The sequence below is a fragment of the Chelonoidis abingdonii genome, chromosome 2 (genome assembly GCF_003597395.2).
Source record: "Chelonoidis abingdonii isolate Lonesome George chromosome 2, CheloAbing_2.0, whole genome shotgun sequence".
NCBI classification, from domain to species: Eukaryota; Metazoa; Chordata; order Testudines; family Testudinidae; genus Chelonoidis; species Chelonoidis abingdonii.
The window spans coordinates 70,828,964-70,850,184 of record NC_133770.1 but is presented as its reverse complement, the minus strand read 5'-3'; the positions used below and the strand labels follow the sequence as shown (position 1 = coordinate 70,850,184).

Genomic DNA, 21,221 nt, shown 5'->3' with positions numbered 1-21,221 from the left:
AAGGCCCAGTGAATTAAATTTTCTTTAAAGTATCTCATTTTAAACTGTGGGCCTACATGCCCACCTCCACCTCACAGCTGGCTAAACTGTAGGCATATTGTATGTATATAGAAATGCCTTGGGCTCCCCACAGGGTAAAAAGCTCTGAATAAATGTAAAATTGACATCTGTGCAATTTAATATAATAAAATACATTGTATGTTTATAGTGCTGTCTTCGAAGGCTTTCAAAGCACTTTTGCCCACCGCTAGCTTCACAGTATCCCAAATTAACATGGAATTTTCAAACACAGTCTTGTGAGGGGATCAATGAAGTGCATGGGATCACACCCCTCTGGCAGTATCTCCTCTCCAATACCGTCTTCTCTCACCCACAGATCAATACCTCTCCTCTCTCTCACAATTCAATTTGTAGTTCTCTATGGGCATGACCAGCTGGGGAATGTCTCTGCAAGGGACATGGTAGAGCCTCTGCTCCACACCGGGCCTTCAGGGTGTATCTGGGACTTGGTCCTGTGGCCACTGGGGTATGTGTGAGTCCTGACTCAGGGGTGGGGGGGATGAGGCGGGGGGGGAGGGGGTTGCTCCATAACATCATTAAATACACTGGCCTCCACTCCACCCTAAAACACAGAGTCATGAAGCTTCATGATCAGCCTCCCCTGTGCCAGCCTCCCTGGTGGGAAAGAGGCAGGATATAGGATTGTGACCACACAGCCCACGCTCCAGGACAGCGAGTGGGGGAGGGGGATGGAGCAAGCGGGGAGGGGCCTCGTGGAAGGGGCGGGGCCTCAGGGGTAATCAGCATTCTGCAAATAGACGGTTGGGAATCCGAGCTCCGAGCCTCACAGCGCACCCTGCGCGGGCCTTGGCCTTCCCTCTCCTAGCGCCCCTCGGCCGCGCCCAGGAAGTTTCTCCCTCGGCCACTTCCACAGCGGGGTCGGGCCGGGCGAGCGCGAGCAGGCGCGCTCCCGCAGCTGGGGTGGGCGGCCTCCGCTTCGCTGCAGCCCAGGCGCCTGCGTGCGGGAGGTGGGGGGGCGCTACGCGCGCGCGCACGTACGTCAGTGTGCGGGTAGAGCCCGTCCACTTCCCCTTCTCTGCCCCGCTTCCCTTGCGGGTCGCTGCCGGGCGGCGTGGGTCTGGGCAGCACAGGGAGGGAGGCGGGGAGGGAGCGAGGCTGCGCCAGATCTTCGTGCCGCAGCGGCCGCAGCAGGTAAAACCAGCCCCAGAGCATCTTACCCTCCCCCCCGCCCAGCCTGACCCACTGCCCTCCTCCGCCCAAGCCTCCTGCAATAAAAGTGACCCCCCCCCCCCACTCACCAGCCTCCCTGCTCCCTTCGCCCTATACCTCTCTCATCCCCCAGTTGATACTGAGTTGCAGCAGGAGCGCTAGGAAGTGGCGGTGAGGCCTGTATGCTAAAACTGCTGTGGGCTGCCCTTCTCTCGCCTCTCAGACACTTCCTCAGGGTCATTTTGGGGAATTGATCGGTGCCTGGAGGTTAATTTATTACAAGTTGAGAGTAGACAGTGTCAAGCAGATTTTTTTTCCTGTTTCCCTTTCATTCCTGGCTGTGGAAGTGGATGGGGAGGAGGGGGCATGATCTGGCATCAGATTTTTTTCCCTGGAGAGAGAGAAATTTTTGTTTGTTTTCATTCCGCTCTTGGGAAGTTAAAAAAAATTCAGAGTTCCTCCCAATTCCGTATAAATAGTTCACAGAAGTTAGTTTTTCCTTCCTGTCTCTAAGCCCCACTCCCCCCCATCCCTGTTCTTTTCACCTTTTGGTTTCAGTTCACTCTAATTATCAGTCTGTTACCTTAAAAAGTGCAGTTTCAGACATTCAATTGTTCCCTTCAAATTTGTTTTCTTCTTCTCTAGGGTATAGTAGTTTGAGTTACCTAGCATAAGTTTCAAGGCAAGGACTGTTAGCATACTTTCAACTGTTATAAACTGCTGTATACTCTTAGAGTGCTATACTATATCTCCATAAGTAGTTTGGTATAGCTAGAGATCCTTGTGGCTTTTTTGCATCATGGAGCCTTTGTGGACTAAATCCTAGGAAAAGTTTTGCTGTTGCCATATTGGCACCTTGCCTTAGTGCTGTGATTGTACATGTTTGTAAACATTTAGAAACCATTTATTTATGTTAGGGAAGAAGCATGTGGGTATAACATTGAGTGGGAGCCAGGAGACATGGGTTCTTTCCCCAGTTCTGCCACTTGCCTCCTATGTGACATATGAAATACACTTCTCTGTACCTCTGTTTTCCCCGATGGCAAAAATTGGTAATAATACCTACCTTTGAGATTTATGGAGGAAAAACTCTGTCAGAAAAGCATTGTTATACCAATGGCCATCATCTTTGCTTTTATAAAATGTGCTAATTGATGGATGTTATTTTTAGGTCTGTTTGTTACACAGTAGTTATTTGTTTACTTGTATTATCTTTGTCAAGGATTTTAGGCCAAAAAAACCCTCTACAAATGTTTTCCAAACAAATCTGGTCTACATTGTTGACACTGAAAATATTTAATTAAAAAATGTAGAGAGATAAAGTGGAAGTAATAACCTCACATTATATAATGTATGCATACCTCAGTTTGAGTCATCACATACTGTTATGTTTGGGGCTTGGCTGGTTAATGGCCCACAGAAAAAGGAACCTAATGCTTTTACTTTTTTCAAACCAGTTTGAGTTTTGAAAATATAACAAATATATGGCTTGCTGTCATTGCTGAGAGGTTCATTGTTAAACGTATTTCTAAAGACTCACCTAATAAGGAAATCTCCAATTTTGGTAGCGGAAGGCTCTAGCCGCTGTCCCTCTGAAGTACATAGGTGAAGGAAACGAAGTGGAATGTAAGTTCATTGATAGTGGCTGATCAATTTTCAGCAGGCTTTTCTATTAATTATTTATATTGTGATGGCACCCAGAATGTTCCAGGCAAGTGCTGAGGGAGAAACCCCCTGTGCTGAAGAATTTGTAGTCTCAAGAATCTGGTTATTTTTACAGCTTCATACTCGAAGTTAATAACTTCAGTTACTCCTCAGCCAATGAAAACAGAGTAATTGTCATCTGTTAGACATACACATGTGGCAGGGTGTGCGTGCGTGTATTTTTTATACTTTGTGATGACTTCATAATTCAAATGAAGCTACAAATAGATCAATTGAAGGCAAAAGCTATTTCAAAAAGCTATTCATGGGCTCTCTGTTGGTTCACAAGGTAGGGCGGAGACTCTGTACCCTTTTTAGTCCCATACCCTGCTTCCAAAGCGGGAGGCTTGAGTCTTTGCTTCTGCTGCTTACGTTTTCATGAGTAGTTAAATGAAAATGGGGATACTGGTGTAAAGTTCTTTGAGTTATACTGATGAAAAGCACTGTTAAAAGCTATGGCTTTTGATTATTATCTAGTCACTGTAGCATATCAGCTGAAAACCAAGGTGGGACCTACAACTGGCTTAATGACCACTAACTCCTACCAACAAACTTCTTTCTTAGTTTTTAAATAGAAATTAAATGTCAAAAATCTTCCTTAACACAGAAGTAAGGTTGCTTGATTATAGCTTGTGCCCCTCCAGAATGTTCAGTTCAGCAAAACTCAGACTTCTGAAAACCAGGAAATACAGAATTAAGGAAAATGCTCTGAGAATTAAGGAAAATGCTCTGCCTTCTTCGAACAATACACCACAATGCCCATAGCACACATACTCGCACTATGCCTTTTTGCTGTAGTGGACAGGTAATACCTGCATTTGCCTTACACTCAAATGCTGGTCCTACTCCCCCAGCAGAAGACCACACTTGTTAAATTTAACAACCACATTATACCCTTTTACAACCCCTTCACACTTAAACATAAGAGATCACTTAAACGTCTACTTTCTCCTGCCCATCATTAAATCCACAGATTGCTTTGATATCCCACTTCACTACTGACTGACCCTATGGCTACGGACACAATCTATACAATTCTGCATTGAAATGGTGCAGACTGGAACCTGAAAGTACATATGCAGTTCTTTTTTAGATGACATTTGTGGGGACTTAGACCCAGATCTCCTTATATCACAGTCACAGCTACATGGTGCCCCTCAAACTAATCCCCAGATAGCCTCATCTCACAGTCAGAGCTCTTCCAACCTGTTCCAGCTCCATGATTCAGTACAGCTAACACAAGGAATACAGCTGGTATGCATACAGATAATTCCGAAAATGGCTATTGCAGCACAAGTGTGGGGCAGAATTAAGGTTTTGTGGACATTTGCTTTAATTCTGTATTTCAGAAATTTGAGTTTTGCTAACTTTGACATTCTGGAAAGGTACGAGCTACCACTGGGCAACCTTAGATCTGCGTTAACTAAATCTTTTCCCATTTAATATCTGCTGGTTTAGTCTGTCCTCTCTTTGACTGTATCTAACATAATCAGGTATCAGAGGGGTAGTCGAGTTAGTCTGTATCCACAAAAACAACTCGGAGTCCAGTGGCACCTTAAAGACTAACAGTTTTATTTGGCATAAGTTTTTGTGGGTAAAAAACCCACTTCTTCAGATGCATGGAGTGAAAATTTCTCTTTGAAGTCTGTTTTTGAAGGTTTTTTTGGTTGAAGTATGGCTATTTTTAAATCTGTTATCGAATGTCCAGGGAGATTGAAGTGTTTTCCTACTGGCTTTTGTATATTACCATTTCTGGCGCCATAGTATGCCAGGATTTTTATGGCTGACTTAGAACAACTCTTCCTCATCTCGCGTCCCTAGTGCCTTCAAAGAGAAACTGCAGAGCTACAATTCATTTGCAAATTTAACACCATTAACTTGGGCTTGATAGGGACTGGAAGTGGCTGGGTCACTACAAAAGCAATTTTCCCTCTCTTGGTATTGACACCTCCTCATCAATTATTGGGCATGGACCACATCCACTCTGATTGAATTGGCCTTGTCAACACTGGTTCTCCATTTGTAAGGGAACTCCCTTCTCTTCATGTGTCAGCATACTTATGGCTGCAGCTGTAATTTTCACTCCATGCATCTGAAGAAGTGGAGTTTTTTACCCATGAAAGCTTATGCCCAAATAAATTAGTTAGTCCTTAAGGTGCCACTGGACTCCCTGTTGTTAATGTAATCAAGTAATTATCATTGCTCCCTTGCCAACTTCCAGTTTGGTGATTAATTCATCTTTATCTATTATAAATCACAAAATAGTTACCTTGTGTGGTGCTTTGCCTTTTGTGTTAGAAAAGTATCGCCTATAATTTTTAGATACTTGAATGATGTTTTACTACTGGCTGAATGAGACCTCCAGCATGTGTTTCTTATTGCAACACATTCCCCCTTGCCACGTGTTATGGACAAGTGTTTAAGGAGTAATTCAGCTATTCTCTGTTTTGATTTGATTGTCTATAACATACTCCCACCAGTACCCCTGCCTAGGATTTGTTAGTTAGCACAGTGTTTCTCTAACTGGGTCCGCAAGGGTACTCCAGGGGATCTGTGGGCCCCACTGATCAACGCCTTTCCCTCCCTCCCTCCCTCCACTCCTCCCCCTCCCTCCCAGTGCCTCCTGCATGCCAGGGAACAGTTGTTCCCCCGGTGTGCAGGAGACACTGGGAGGGAGGGAGTGGAGTGAGGGTGGGGTATTGGGGAAAGGGTGGAGTGGGGACGGGGACCTGGGGCTGAGCAGAGGGACTTAGGGGTCTGTGAACAATTTTAAATCAAAATGGAGGTCCTCAGGTTGCTAAAGTTTGAGAACCACTGAGTTAGCATATTGATCCATAAGTATTCAAGGTACCGTGGTTCTGAGTTATTGATAACCCTAAACTAGGAATGTATGAACTATGTTTAGCATGTATCAGAGGGGTAGCCGTGTTAGTCTGGATCTGTAAAAGCAGCAGAGAATCCTGTGGCACCTTATAGACTAACAGACGTTTTGGAGCGTGAGCTTTTGTGGGTGAATACCCACTTCGTCAGACGCAGGTAGTGGAAATTTCCAGGGGCAGGTATATATATGCTAGCAAGCAAGCTAGAGATAACGAGGTTAGTTCAGTCAGGGAGGGTGAGGCCCTGTTCTAGCAGTAGAGGTGTGAAAACCAAGGGAGGAGAAACTGGTTCTGTAATTGGCAAGCCATTCACAGTCTTTGTTTAGTCCAGAGCTGATGGTGTCAAATTTGCAGATGAACTGAAGCTCAGCAGTTTCTCTTTGAAGTCTGGTCCTGAAGTTTTTTTGCTGCAGGATGGCCACCTTAAGGTCTGCTATAGTGTGGCCAGGGAGGTTGAAGTGCTCTCCTACAGGTTTTTGTATATTGCCATTCCTGATATCTGATTTGTGTCCATTTATCCTTTTCCGTAGTGACTGTCCAGTTTGGCCGATGTACATAGCAGAGGGGCATTGCTGGCATATGATGGCGTATATTACATTGGTGGACGTGCAGGTGAATGAACCAGTGATGGTATGGCTGATCTGGTTAGGTCCTGTGATGGTGTCGCTGGTGTAGATATGTGGGCAGAGTTGGCATCGAGGTTTGTTGCATGGATTGGTTCCTGAGCTAGAGTTACTATGGTACGGTGTGCAGTTGCTGGTGAGAATACGTTTCAGGTTGGCAGGTTGTCTGTGGGCAAGGATTGGCCTGCCACCCAAGACCTGTGAAAGTGTGGGATCATTGTCCAGGATGGGTTGTAGATCCCTGATGATGCGTTGGAGGGGTTTTAGCTGGGGGCTGTATGTGATGGCCAGTGGAGTCCTGTTGGTTTCTTTCTTGGGTTTGTCTTGCAGTAGGAGGCTTCTGGGTACACGTCTGGCTCTGTTGATCTGTTTCCTAATTTCCTCGTGCGGGTATTGTAGTTTTGAGAATGCTTGGTGGAGATTTTGTAGGTGTTGGTCTCTGTCTGAGGGGTTAGAGCAGATGCGGTTGTACCTCAGTGCTTGGCTGTAGATCATGTGATGTGCCCGGGATGGAAGCTGGAGGCATGAAGGTAGGCATAGTGGTCGGTAGGTTTTCGATATAGGGTGGTGTTAATGTGACCATCACTTATTTGCACCGTGGTGTCTAGGAAGTGGACCTCCCGTGTAGATTGGTCCAGGCTGAAGTTAATGGTGGGGTGGAAGTTGTTGAAATCATGGTGGAATTTTTCTAGAGTCTCCTTCCCATGGGTCCAGATGATGAAGTTTAGCATGAAATTCACATATTTGATAAATGTGCCTATTATTATGTAGTATATAACTTTTCTTTATATATGCTTTGAGAGTAGCCTTTTCTTTTTACTGGGAGAAAGAAATATGGTTATTTGTTAAAACAGGATTGGACTTACATTTCAAGGAAGGCATGGGGTCATAACGGACCCTCTAGAACTGTTACTAAATATTTTTGATATTTTAATTTTATTTCCATGTAATATCAGAATGGCCATGCTGGATCAGACTGTTGATCATCTGGACTAGTGTTCTGTCCCCCACGGTGGCCAAAACCAAATGTTTCAAAGGAATTTTTAAAACCCCCCATAATATATAACTGTAGAATAAGTTGGCTATAGCAAAGGTTTCTACAAATTCCTATAACATGCTAGTTGGCATGTGGCCTAAAGCATGAAAGTTTGCATCTCTTAGAATATTTTTTCTTTTTAATATACATCTTCTGTACTGTGGATGTTTTCATTATCCATACAAATATCTCACCCTTTTACAAATACGACTAAGTTCTTGTTTTTTATTCAGCTAGCCACAATAATGCTCAGCTCTTATGAATGGTTAGAGAAATGTAGAACACAGCAATACATATGAGTAATTTAAATTATTTCTTCCAGTATGCATTACCTTGCATTTGTCAACAATAAATTTAATCAGCCATTATGCTGTCCATTCATCTAGGGTTTGTAGATATCTTTGAAGTTCTTCAGTCTTCTGTAGCGTTGACTAATCTAAATAATTTTATTTTTCTGCCAGTTCTGCTGTATGGAGCTGTAAGAAACCCCACCATTAACCTTTTGACATGCTGAAAATAGTCCATATGCATTTTCTGTATCTGTAAGCCATATTCTTTTCTATAGTAGTAATGTACTACTTATATCATGATTAATTTTCCTTAACAGCCTTGTTACGAAGAATACTGTCAGAGGCCTTTTTGAAAGTGTTTCTTCTTTACCCACTATTTTGTTGATTATATATTTAAAGAATTCCTGTAGATTAGAGAAGGAAGATTTTTCCTTTGCAGAAGCAGTATGGGTTTGTTTCTATTCAGTTTACAGAGGATGCATGTGTTACCTAAATTATCTTCTGTAGGATAGTTATTTTGTACACTTCTACACTACATTAAGTAATTCTATAAGATCTTCTTTGAAAAGTAACTTGTAAAAATGGCATTGTAGATTTTATGTTAATCTCATAATGGTTCCTATATAAATGTGCTCTGTTTGGTATAACTCTGACTACAACTTGAATAAATCTGAGTATTAAAGTACCATCTCTACATAGTCACTTTTCAGTCTTTGATCACAGGCTAGTCAAAAATGAGCAAAGAATTTTCTCTACATTATTCATATGATTAATACTTACTGGTGTTTTAGTGCTTTCCATCCGTAGATGTTAGTGCTTAACGAAGGTGAATATCATTTTCAGTGAGAGGCAAGTGATTTATCCGAGGCCTAACAACAAATCAACGATGAAGCTGTAATCAGAACCCAGGACTCTTGATTCCCCATCCCAGAGTCAATCCACCAGCATGAACCAAAATATTTGATAAGTCACTTGATTTATTGTTGGTCCTTTCTCTTCCAAGCTTTAAAATCTAAACACATTAAATAATGGTGTCTTCTAAAGAAACTCCAGAAATATAATGAAGGAGCAGGATCAGAATGAGGAGTTGGTACTAGTACATTCAGGAAGAATGCAAAGAAGTGTTTAGGAACATAATTCCTGCTAGAATAAAGCCATATAAGTCAATGGAGTTAGTCTAGAAGAAATTTTGGCCCTTAGTTTATAGATTTAGTCGGGATTGTTTTTAGTTTGTAGAACAGTACTGATGCCTGATCTTGGCTGCCCTGCTTTCATCAAGTCTTTTGTACTGGAATGATAGTGGCTGGGGGTATTGGAAAGTGGGGTTGTTTTATGTTCAGTGAACATATCTTATTTCCTAATTACTTTGTTAGTAAAGAAAGTTCTGTGCCTACTTCCTTTCCACCCCAACAATATAGAATATCTCTACATAGAACCAAATACTGGACACAGTTATTTGAAAATGGGTGCTTCGCTTGACTTTGTTAGTTATGAGTCAGTGGCATTCTGTTTCCTCCTTTAGGCCTCAACCTATGTTGGGGGGGAAGTTAATAAATTCAGCTAATATATCTGTTCTTCTTTTTTCCTTTGGGTTTTTATATCACTTCTGTATGCTGAAAAAACAAAGCAGGTGCTGCTTGTGGTGATACCTAAAGTTCATCATAATATCCCTGAATCTTTATGCACACTGCATCCAGTTGTTTAGACTAGCAGGCCAAGAATTTGATTTTGTTTTTTTTTCTAATTGTAGACACTCATTTTCACTTAATGCTTATCCTGCCTATGCCTTGTTAACTTAACTTTCTTCCTGGAAAAAAGATAACAGGTAACATTTAAAAGAATCTGTTCTTTGAAGTGTTCACAGAGCTGTACTCTTGTAACTTTCACTTCCTAGTCTGATGAAAGAACAGTGGACAGCACTGAAGAGGAAAATGTTACATTCAGGAAGTTTGTGTTTTACTGTGATTAAAGAGAGCTGCATTTATATCACTCTGCGTGTCAAAGCTATTGCAAAACTCTTTGAAAGAAATCAGTGGTTTGTATACACCCTTTCTAGCTGGTTACCCAGTGTTTGTATTATTTTGAGTTTTTTGTATCTTCTTAATAATGAAACCTGCCTTAAAGAAAGGGAGATTGATTAAGCAGTGGTTGGTTACTTTATTCCTTCTTCCCTGGTTTATGAATTTGCCTACAAGCTTACTTACATATTTCCACAATGACATACTTTAAATTATAACATTAAGGATAGAAAAGCTGCTCTTAGCCCCAGACTGAATCTGTCTCATCATGGGACTTGGACAGATGCAACTTGAGAAGGAAATTCCATATTTGGAGAGACAAGTTGAAAACATTTTTGTCAGATAATTTTTTTTTTAAAATGGCAGCTATTTGAAAGATTAGACTAAATCCTGGGAGAGTTGGCAGAGAGTAGCTGAGGTGGTCAAAGGTGACTGCTAAATTTATCACATGGACTACACCTCCACATGTATAGGAGAGCATGTATATAATTTATGTCTGTGATAACTTTGCCCATTAGAATGAAGTATGAGTTGGAGGGGAATCAGTCCTGATGAAACTGGATGAGGAAAAAGCAAGGAAGAATAGTAGCTACTGTCACTGGACATAGGTGTACTCTGAAATTATGCCCAATTGAGACTGATTAAGGTCCCCAATACAGAAGAAACGAGTGACGACATAACCTGGTTCCAAACCCAGCTGAACTTGCATATGATTCTGGTAGCAATGGTATGCACACCACTCCTTTAGTGAAAGGAGATGATTCTGGAGAGAATAATCCTAAACCTGTCAGACAGGACTCTGTACCATTGGGATTTGATAATCTAAGTGAATCAACTGGATAAAGCCCTCTCCAAGACTAGAAATTTACCAGATCCGGGTAAGAAGAGAAACTTATGTTTTAGCTAGACTTTGTGGGAAGAAGCTGGAGAAGAAAGAGTAAATAAGGGTATGAGGGCAGGGGAGAGGGCAGAAGAGGAGACTGACATTGAAGAAAACTCGGGAAAAGATACTCCATGATTTATTGTAGTAAAGAAAAAGTGGTGTAAAACCACTACAAAAATTTAATGCACTCTTTTATTGCCCTAATTAGTATATGGTGTGGGATTGTATGACCTTGGTTGGCATAGCAGTACAGGTATTTTTCTCCCAGGTTAATAGGTTTTGTCCTTGGTCTAATCATGTCAGTTTTTTTTCTGAGCTCTGGGTATTGGAATTGGAATACAGTACATAGCTTTTTACCTGTAGATCAGAAGTTAAAATCTGAAATAGGTCAATAGCGAGTGAAAGCCATTCCCATTTTATAGCTGTTTAGTGAAACTTTTTTCTTAGACTACTACTTGCTGTAGCTGGCATCTGACCATGGTTTTAACTGTCACCCTTGTTGGTAATCTCAGTTGAGGTAGCTCACAACTAAAGTTGAGATAGGACACAAGGGGGTTAATTATCTCTCATACCCTCGTTTCCCCCATGTAACCTAAACTCAGAACTGTTCAGGGGACACTTCCACTTTGGGGATATTAGGGGCCATATAGCTCTAGCCATGTGAGCCTGAAGAAGAAAGAGCAACTGCTGGGATGGGCTGCCTAGAGATGCAGCTGGCAGGACCAGAGGTGAGCAGCTGCTGCAGGGACTTTCAGACACTGATGATGTTGTCAATGCTAGATAACTTTCTACAGTTTTTACTCTGGACTTTCTCTCTCCTTTGCTGTTTGGCTGCTCACTTCAACTCCCTCCCACCTCCTTCATCAGTTGTTTTTGCAGCCTAAATCTGCATGATCTCCTTCCCCTCTCTTCCTTTGTCTCTCTTTAGCTAATCTCCCAAAAAATCCCAACCAAAAAGTTTAACCACGCCCCAAACCCCGCAATAAAACACTGAAACAAAACACAAATTGTAGCACTAACATGACATTTGCTGACCATCACACTTTTCATTGTGCTTGCATATTATATTCTTTCTCCATTAATGATTTGTCTGCTTTGTCTATTTAGCTTGAAGACTCTTCAGGGCAGAGACTTTTATTCCGTTTTTGCACAGAGGGGTGCCTACGTGATACCATAATGTAAATAATAATGAGGTGTAGGTGAGGAAGGACAGATGTCATATCGATACTATTACATGGTTAATCACTGAAGTGCAGAGCTTGATGGAGTACTTTCTAAGATAAACAAGTAGATGATTTTGGCTAATTTTAGGGGTCATGGAGGAAGTAGGCCTTGTGGTGGGATATAAATAAAAATAAGGCTTTTTTGAACCATCTCATAGAGGGCATTCATGTGCTGCTGGGATTATTAAAAAAAAATCTTGGAGCTGGCTAGGGGAGAGAGAGAGAGAGAATTAGGGTACAGAGAGGCAGAGACATGTAGAGTCTTAAAGGAGATCACTGGATAAAGCTGAATTTTCTTGTTAAGGAGGTGTGAAGCCATGGAAGTATTTTAAGAGTAGGGTGATCTGGTCAGATCATCTTACTGGCATCATTTTGAATGGATTGGAGAGAAACTGATGTTGGTTACACTGAAGAGGGGGAAGTTGGAGTAGTAAACTCTGGAGATGAGTTTTAACTGTGTGGACAATGAAAAGGTTGGATCTTAATTATATGGGTGAAGAGGTAACAGGGTTTGGACATGGCCTGAATGTGCAGGGCAAAAGCAGGAGCTGAGCCTGAGGAAGGGACAGGGAAGATAATGATGTGTTTGACAGGGATAGAAAGCTCAGAGAACTTTCAATCCAGCACTTCTCAAAAACATTCTGTTCACTTAACAGAATAAAACCAATTGGCATTAGTGCTTTAATGATTACATTAGACTTTGAGACTTACTCTGCAGTGTTTGTGCTATGTATTGTATATATTTCCCCTCTAGTTTAAAAAAAAAAAAAAAGTCAAGCTGCCTGTGGGTCTCTAAATTGCCAAAATGTTACATTTTAACTAACATCTCTCATTTGCTATGACCAGACTACTCCTAACATCATAAACAAATTAACCTCCAAGTAAATGAAAAAATTGAGTACTAATTCTGGTTTTTTCCAAGTCAGTGAGAAATTACTTTTCAAAGCCCTGAGCTACAATTTTCCATGATTTCATCATTATATGGTATTAGGGACAGGAATAAAATAGTTGCCATTTGACTTGGGTCCAATTTTCAATATATAGCTAAGGATTTTGATTGGTAAAGATAATAGTTACACCAATTTATATTGCTGTTTATTTTGCTGAAATTTTCAAGAACAGAAATATACTTTTAATTCCAAAATGCTTTTGTAGCTACCAGCACAACTTTCTTGCTTTCTAACAATTCATCACTGTACCTAGCTGCAGTATTCAACAAATATTATGGCTGTCTGGGTATAAACTGAAGTGTTAACTTCTTTGCTGCACCTCTTGGGACTGGGGTTTCCCCAGTTCTCTTGCCTTTGACAATGCTCACATTTTTTCCTCTTCCATTGATTTGGCTTTCTCTGGAATTAAAGATGGGTTTCCTTTCGGTAGTTTTCAGTCTCTACTACCAATATTGGCTACCTTAACACAGTTTTTGGGATTTAAATTTAAGGGGATATTACGAAAAATAAAGTGTTAGGTTATCCCTGTGATGAGCAACCATAGCTGTGTCTGAGTTTAGTAACAATCTGTTGATTTAGCAAGTTGAAAATGTTACATAGCAGTAAGCGCTGTCCCTCCTAATAGCAGCATGTTGTGTCTTAACATCTGTCTCAGTCTTTTATGACTGATCAAGCTGTGCCCATGGTCAGTGGCTGTCAGTTTTGCCTTGACTTGTCTCCTTGTGTAGCCAGAAGCCCTCTGTTTTTAATTCTCTGAGGGCTTTATTAGCCCAGGTGTTAAGTCTTCATTAGCTTGTTGTGTATTATGTTGGCCTTTAATTCAAATATCCTTACGCAATTACATGTAACAACAGATTTAATTAAGTCCATACCTATTTTGTTTAGCTCCACTACTTCGTTATAAAGTCACCCTTGTGTGCAGGGCAAGGTTTTTATTTGCCCATTTTAAAAGATGCTTTAAATTTGTATTTTAGACTTTTAAATTGGAAACCTTACACATAATTACTAATTAAAGTCAACATAATTACCTTTGACGCTTTGTATCCAATTGAAGAGTCTTCATCCCAACTTGGTGTCTGAGTATTCCTGTTTTAGGAGTGTCTCTCTGATTGGATAACATACACTGCATAGATGCAATAACAAAATTACAATAGTTTAATATTAATTCTGGTTTATTGGATAGTCAAGGCACCAGCTGTCACAAATATTCATTGATCTGCTTCATTGTGAAAAACAAAATTATATCAGACAGCTTTGTTACAGCAGGTAAAATGGTTCTTTCTCAAAAGCAGAACTGAGCGATCAGTAAAGTTTTCCGATTATTTACAGTAATAAGAAATCTTGGAACCACTTAATGTTTGGACTTAACTTTATTTAGAAATTTAGCTTGCACATTTCAGTTTTACAGCTCTTCTTCAGCTTACTTACTTTAAACAATCGTTACAGAAAACGAGTCAGGAATGTTGGTTCCAGGAATCTCTGGAATCTTAGATCTAACATTAAGAAAAAAGACTGTGGATGTCAGGGAAATGGAGATATAAATGCCAATAACTAAGCATACACCTATCCTGTCAAAAATCTTAAATGATTTAATTGTCTTGATTTACTTTATTTTGTCATGTGAATAGAAAATTGAGCAAATTTCTTCTTGCAGTATCATTCAAGACTGGTATTCATATAGTGCTGCTTTTGACCCTGAAGGTAATCCCTCATCACGAATGTTAAAGAACATTGATTGCATTTTCTAAGGTGATGTATTTTGCCTTGGTAAAAAAATATGAAAGATTAGAAACTACACTGTATAAAACTTGTGTGGACATCATTTCTGCTGTTTATATTTGACTTTGCTTCATGTTTAGATTTTGTTCTTTAGATGATTTCATTAGCTATTTTTTAAAATAGTCATTTATACTGCATGTAAAACATAAGATTAAAATGAAATGAATTCCTCTAATGGAGTGGAGCTCTGGATAGATGCCTTATAAATAATAAATAAAATAATGCTGTCTCTTTCTGACAACCATATGATTTCATAAAATTAGTTTACTTTGAAGTACAGCATTTGATACTATACATGACTCAAAAGATGAAGCTTGTACAGTAGGAATAGAAAATTACTTCTGCACAGTTTGTTTTTTAACATAGACATTTCATCTCATTGACTATATATGGGTTGCCATAGGCTTTCTCCAATACTGGAGATCATTTTTTTTCTGTGTTGCCTTGTTTTGCTGTTCTCGTGACATTTTGTCATTGATAAGGAAATTAATTGACCTGACAGGGGTCAGACAAAATATCTGTTGTTTGCCCATATGTTTTACAGTATGTCAAACAATACACTTGTTGTTATGGATTCTTATGTAAAATGGATAATAGTGCTAGCATGGTTAAGTGGAGTAATGCATTACCTTCTGGATGCCTGCTGAGTAAGCACTTAGTTCATGAAGTCGAACATTGCCGTCCTAGGTTGCAGATTGTTTGAGATTTGTTCCAGGAAGGGAAAATGGGTCTGTTCTCATAGGCGTGGAGTCATGAATGGCATTGCTGCTGACTTCAGCAGTTGAAAAGCCGCCATTTAAATAAACTTTGAACTAACTGTTCAATATAATTACAATCAATATATATTTACTAAGAGGCTTGAGAGGGAGGGTGAGTGTGGAGCATACCAGGCAGTTATCAAGTTAAGCCACTTTCTCTTCATTGCTTCTGCCTTTTTCTGTTGGTTGTTTATATGTTTCTATTGATTTTTGGTCTAGAGGCAGTGGTGGTTGAAATGTGTTTAATGTGTACCAATTAGTTATTTGCCTTATAGGTTAATATTTTGTTCCAAATGCAGTGAAATTTAAAAAACAGAATCCATTTCAGTTTTTCTATTTCAAATAAGTAGTAGCAAGAATACTATTGAAAAAGGTTGAATGAACAATACATGCATTTCCTAAAGAATAAAGAAGAGATGGTCAGAGCTATATAGGGCCTTGAAACTGATTATAGGAAATTTGAGCTTGATGTGCTGTAGGAACTAAGGGAAGAATTTGAAGAGAGCAAGTCATATGGTCCGAGTGATGACCAGGAGATATAATTACCTTTGTGGCTACAGTTTTTTTAGGAATAGGAATGGGGTGAAATGGGTGTTATGGCGGCTAGTGAGGAAAAGGTTAGAATAAGTAGAAGTGGCAAAGACCTGCCTGATGGTTTTATCTGTGTAGACCAAGGAAGATGTAGATCTTACAGATGTAATGAATGAAGTTGCAAGACTGGGATGCTGTCTGGAGGTGTGAGGACAAAGGGGGTAGGGGAGTTTCAGGTGACCTCTTGGGTTATAGGCCTCAAAGAGAGACACAGGATGATGGTATGCACACAATGAGAATTTGTGAGGATTGGGGAGAGGAGATTTTGTAGGAAAAATCATGTTTCGCTATTAAGTTTGAGTTGATGGTGGTAATCCCAACAGTATATTTTACGGATGTTACCTTTTTAGCAGGATGAATTTAGATAGCATTTGTTTCAGGGAAGTATCTGATTTTGAAATGTTTAAAGGACACCATCAAAATTTTGCCAAAGATTTCATCTCAGAATCAGAGTACGCATAAATGCAGGAATTCAGTCTTTGGAGTAGTTTTTTGGGGGATGCAAGAAAAAAATTAAGCAAGTGGCTAAAATTTTAATTTACAGTTAATATTTTGAATCTTGTTTATTAATGATATTGGCATTTAAGTGACAAAATCGTAAAAGTGAGGCTAGTAGGTTAAACCAGTATCGTAGACTGGTTTCCGATCCTGACGTTCATAGGCCTTGGTCTTACATGTTCATCTTAACTTTTTCCCACTAAGATTAAGAATTTCCACAAATACACCATGACTTCTGGCATCAATAAATTCATTGAGGAAGAAAAGTGGAGTATGTCTCAGAGCATTGGGAAAGATTTTACATTTGGATTTGAAGAAACTGACTCATTTTATATAAGTAGTCAATGATCAGTACAATTATTTGAGACTTGACTTTTTCAATGTGCTTGACAGAAAAAAATGCAGCCAGCCCTGTCAGGCTTTTGTTGCTTAAGTTTAGTTCTTTGACTCACTGACACTATGAGGCGTAAACAAGCACCCTTTCTTTGAGTTTATAGTGTCTAGTAGATTCCTAAATTAATAGTACTTGTTTAATAGTTCTTAAACCATGTCGCTTTAGTAAGATTTGATTGTACACATGAACATTGAACAGTTTGCTTATCAAATAAGATTACTTAAATTATTTGCTTTCACCTATTCACTTGAAGTATAGCCCCACTAGCAGTGCACGACATATCTGTGCTACTACATCCTTTTGGGTTCTCTATACACTTTTTCTGAACTCTGTGCAAAAGGAGCCCACACAGGAAGGCGGAGTTATGCGCCTATTGCTCCTGATGAGCAAGCTAATCTGAGTGTCGGCCTAGTGGACTCAAAGCTGGATTGGCTCCAGTCTTGTTAAGACTTCACAACTGCCAACTGCTTAGAATCCTTTTCTAGTAGTGAGACATGAAAGAAAGTACTGTTGGGGAAGGGAACACTTGGGTTTTGCGGTGTGAGGTCAATGTCCATTCATATTCGATTCCAAGTTGCCTTCATCTGGTGCTTATTGCTTTGAACTGGGGGCTTCCTCCAAGAACCCTCTTCACTACTTCTTTACTCTCCCTGTTCTTTGGGAGTTATCCTCTCTGCTTGATGCTGTCCCTTACGGAGGGGTTCCTTCTCATTCCTCATATTTTCTGGTTCTGCCCTCAACTGTTCCTGGCATCCAACTGCTTGCCAATTGCTGACTATCCGTGCACCATTATGTCTTCTTCCATGTCTAGTCACTCGTTTTGCACCATCCTTTTTCTTCCCATCCCCAGTCAGCCTATCCCTTCGTTCCCTTTCCCATGTGTATCTCTCACTAAACACACTGGTTTTGGGAATATTGTTAGTTGCTGCTGAGCCAGAGCAGCAACATACAATTTTGATCAGAATCATGGAGAAGTAATGGGGGTAGAATTTGTACACTCCTTTATGTCCATTCCACTTCCCTACATTGGATTCCTCCACAGTTCTATATTTTTGTCCCTCTCCACCCTCCCCAAAAATCTTTTGTGCTTTCATTATCTTATTTTGTTTCTTTACCTGGTTGCAGCAATCCTTTCTCTCCCCACCCATCTACTCATCACACATACACCCCATGTTCTGGTTCACTCTCATAGGACTTAAATTTTTTGCCAAATACTGAATAAACAAGGACTCTCTGGTGTTCAGGGACAGCATGCAGGTGAGAAGCCAAGCCGCCTGTTTTCTACTGTTGCTGGAAAAGAGGACGGCTCTTGTATTTTTACCTCTGTCCTAGGAATTACAAAGGGACATTCTCCATTGAGTAGGTATGATAAATACGAAGCTTCCAACCTCTTTGGCTGTTAAAAGGAAGATGGAGAATGTTCTTTGTTTTTCCTCCTTTCATCATCTTTACTGAAAAATCCTGGAGAGTGATAGAAGCTAGTAGAGTCTTGAATTCAAATTTAGTTTCTAATTAAATGAGTTTGATCTTAATGTATTCCTGAATGGACACCACATAATTTACTGGTGGTGGTGATCTCTATTTAAAAGGCCCAAAATCAGAATAGCTTGGATATTTCAACTTGAGAGAGAGGTACATTCACATAATTATCTGAGGAAACTTACACAGCTCACACTTTGCCAGTCTCAAACCATTGCAAGTAGGCCCTCAGTTCACTTTTTAAAAACACATTTGTAGAGTAAATATTAATACAGATATTAAAAGCAAACTGATTTTGTTAAATTAGAAAAGCTTAGCAAAATTCATCTTGCTTGTTCACCTGGGAAATAATAAAGGTAAAGTAAAATATCATTAATTTTTTTCTTCATTTTCATGGAAAAGGTGGACAGGTTTTGTGCCTGGGCTGCCAACTTTTCAATAATTTGGTAAGGCAACAGAGAAGTCTATAGGGAGAGGAGGAGGTAAAGCTTTTTCTGCCCCCTTCCCCTGGCCAAAATATTGCTGTCCATCCTATAAAGTGAAGCATTACAAACTTTTTCCTCTGTGGCAAAACATTTTTCCTGATGAACTGGAAAAATGTGTAACATAACTGTTATGATCATTTATAAAAACTCAGTGGAACTTATAAGATTTTAACCAGAGTTTAAAAGACTTGGTTTAATCATGGATTTCCACATAAAAGTGCATTCTTGTTGGTTGTTAGAACTTTAATACATATTCGTCACAACTCCGAGATAGATGTAGGTTTCATTTTTAGAAGGTACACACTATATATTTTTAAAGTGATTTATTTTGAAAACTTCTCAGATTAGTTTTACAGCTATGTCAGAAAATGAATGATTGTTTAGTTATTTCATTTACCAAAGGTAATTGAAGCAGATATTTATGAAGTCATTGGGAGGTGATTAAGACATGCGCGATCTTGCTCGTTAACCAGTTCGAAGCGATTAATCGGGATTACTATCCAACGGTCTCGTGATCCAGTGGGCTGCATACGAATCAAGATCGATTTTCCAACCTCAGGTTCACTCCGTGTCTTCACCTTCTTAATTAGCATCACCAGCGAAAGGCAAATCCCGTTTCTGTCAGACCGGGGCACCCTTACAGCTTTCTGGAAGGTGTATTATATCAAGGGGCAAATGATATTAATGGCATCCTCTATGGTGGTGCAGTCAGGGCAGGTGATAGCATGTCAGCGCACTCCTCTTCTTCAGCTACAGTCGTAGAGGTGTTGAACTAGGTATTTAGAGTTATTGGCAGAAAACATTGCGAGACATGAAGGCTCGACCGATAAGATGCTGTACAGTGGGTTTTTTTATCTTGTAATTTTAAGTCTGTGCCACTGCCATATAATTTGCTCTCTTTGAAGATCTTATGACGATTGTTCAGCATTTCATACAGCATCAAACGAATAAAACAGTCTATTTCCACTGGATGTTTCCCTGCTACCTCTGCTTTCGACACAGTATGGCTTCAGGGTACTCAGGATGTGTTACCAATTCATTTCTTAGCCAATGTGAGACTTTAGCCTATGACAGTACATCTATTCTTGTCTACAATTTCGTTCACAAACTGTCATCAGATTACCTGTCAGTCTGACTATAGGCGTCTCAAACAGTCCACACTTGGTTCACATCCGACACATTTGTGGGAGGAGTTAGCTTGCTTCCGCCCACCTCTTTTTCAAGCAGGCTGCTGCAAGTGGTGTGTTGGAAGTATTTTGCAATATTCAACCAACATAGCTTTATTGTCTGGAACTATCGAACATCTGCTAGGAGTGCAGGTCAAATGAACAGCTGAATGACCGTGTATGTTAGCTTGGGATCTCTTTCTTATAAGTTCTTCTCATCTTAGGAAATTTGCATCATTTATTAACTGACCAAGCGCTGATACGTAGACATTTGAATTTTTCTTTCAGTTTCTACTACGATTTTCTGCTGCTACTCTTTGTAACGATATCCTGCTGTGTGTGCATTTCTCTGATGTAAAAATTTTTCGCAATGTTGTTTTCTTAAGGGGGGAAAAGACATTTTTTGTTTCCCTTCTAGTCTGTTTTACATCAAAAGCTAATAACCGGACCAGGATGCACTGGTACAGTGCGTCTGCACCGGTCAAGATCAGGTAAGGCGAAACTTTACCCTCTAGAACCTTTTGCACAGTGCTCAATATTCTCTTGCTACACTTTATCAGCAATTTGCTCTGCCGACATCTGCAGCTTTGGGGACTGTATCTGGTCTTAACGACTGAACCATAGTATCTAGATGGAAGTGTAGTGGTTCTCAATCATGATCGGAAGGAGAGTTTGTTGGCCATAAACAAACCAGTGCAAATTTTTTCATCAATTACCGTCTCTTTGACACTGTTGCGTTTCTATCAACCAACTTATCTGGGTGTTTCCGTGGTGGTGAGATTTTTTTTCTGTTGTTTATCAGTTGGATATTTGTGCTGTAATGTGACTACTGATGTGCCGGAAACTACTATTATGGCAAGATAACTCTGAATACATAGAAATGAGGTGATCTGTTAAGGTGGTTATTTTCAGAACCTGTATTGTTGAGGATAGATTCTCCTAAACAAAAAGTCAATGCACGTTTACTTTAATTATTGTTCCTAACTTGCTCATTTAGTAATTACTACTTGCATTCAACTACACTCAAGTACTACTTTAAAGATGACATGGTAAAGAGCAAGCTTTGCTTTCAGCTTATTTTTATCACTAATTGCTTAAACTGGATAGACCATAGAGATAACAACTATATCTTATTGCTCAAGACATAATGAGGAATTCACTAAGAATAAGTCCAGAAGGACAGACAGGCATCCCCATAGTATGAAGTTAAAAGTTACAACCTGAAGATCCTGCAC

General features: G+C 40.0%; 1 protein-coding gene across 7 annotated transcripts in view; it reads left to right on the top strand.

Moving 5' to 3' along the window:
• Positions 1-983: 983 nt before the first annotated feature.
• TBC1D5 (TBC1 domain family member 5) overlaps positions 984-21,221 on the top strand; it is a 534,167-nt gene continuing 513,929 nt past the window's right edge. For 5 of the 7 annotated variants that reach the window (XM_075062441.1, XM_075062443.1, XM_075062440.1 and 2 more), the window contains exon 1: positions 1,038-1,212. The gene's annotated coding sequence lies outside the window, so the exon portion shown is untranslated. Of the gene's footprint in view, positions 1,213-21,221 lie in introns of all 7 variants that reach the window. The other 2 variants (XM_075062444.1, XM_075062442.1) reach the window with 1 other exon arrangement.